Genomic DNA, 1,005 nt, shown 5'->3' with positions numbered 1-1,005 from the left:
GCCCCGCGCCGCCCTGCTGCGGCGGCGGCGCCTCAGCGGGGAGAGGAGCCCGGCGGGGCCGCGCACGCCCGCGGGGCGCCGGCTCCGTCCAGGCGCGGCCCCCTGCGCGCCTTCACCCCTGGGCTGGGCTGGCCCCACAAGGGACGACGCGCTGGGTCAGATTAAAAGCTGCTTTTGAGCCGCGCATCACCGCAAAGGATGTGGCGAGAAGGCCCCAGAGGGCCCCAGGCCGCAGGCGCCGCTGCCCGCAGAGCGGGCTTCCCTCGCCCGTAGGCCCCGCAGCCAAGGCAAGCGTCCCACCAGGAAGTGCACCAGCGTTAACCAGGCGGTTGTGAAGACACGGAGCTGGGCTGCTACGGTGCAGGCGGCCACGCCACAGCCCACAACCCCTCCGGGTTCGCCACRAACAGGCCCACACTATAGCACGTTCATGCACAGTTCTCCAARCRCTTAAAAAATATATATACATATATATATAGGCTGCAACAAACATCACCTGCAAAGTTGCTGATACGTAATTTACATAGAGAAGAATGATTTCTCCTACGTGACTCAGCCATGGTCATACTGTGAGTGCGTGGTAGAGCCAGAAATAGACCCTCCAGCTGCTCAGGCCCAAGCGTTAACCACAAGAGCAGTGTTGTTTCCTATGAGGGTGTAGCTTTCTATCACCCTCTCCCATCTCTCAGCTGCTACGCAGGCTCAGGCCCTGTGCGAGAGAAGAGCGAAACGCGTCCTCCCGTCCACAGAAAGAGCGTGTCTTTGGCGTGACAGCCACAGACTGCGCGCCTGCCCTTGGGGGGTTGTTCAGCCATCTACCACAAACTGCGCGCTCCATCAACACATTTGCTCATACCGTTCCCCTCAGAGATGCTGGAAGATGCACACAGCATCATGGAAGCCAGCCCAATTTGTTTGCTGGAAAGGCTCCCTTATCGGTATGGGGAAATAGTTACCGGAGTCCGCACGTCAGCTCAGCTCCAGCGCTAGAGTCACGCCTGATGG

The 1,005-nt window shown here is 60.3% G+C and overlaps 1 protein-coding gene across 1 annotated transcript in view; it reads right to left on the bottom strand.

The window, feature by feature from the left end:
* Positions 1-1,005, bottom strand: part of ACTR3B (ARP3 actin related protein 3 homolog B) — a 26,387-nt gene extending 25,382 nt beyond the window's left edge. Inside the window, exon 1 of the mRNA XM_026091613.1 lies at positions 957-1,005. The gene's annotated coding sequence lies outside the window, so the exon portion shown is untranslated. The remainder of the gene's footprint in view (positions 1-956) is intronic.

This window comes from Apteryx rowi, unplaced genomic scaffold (genome assembly GCF_003343035.1).
Source record: "Apteryx rowi isolate R43461 unplaced genomic scaffold, aptRow1 scaffold_91, whole genome shotgun sequence".
NCBI classification, from domain to species: domain Eukaryota; kingdom Metazoa; phylum Chordata; class Aves; order Apterygiformes; family Apterygidae; genus Apteryx; species Apteryx rowi.
Note: the sequence above shows the minus strand (reverse complement) of the source record. Positions and strands in the feature narration are given on the sequence as shown.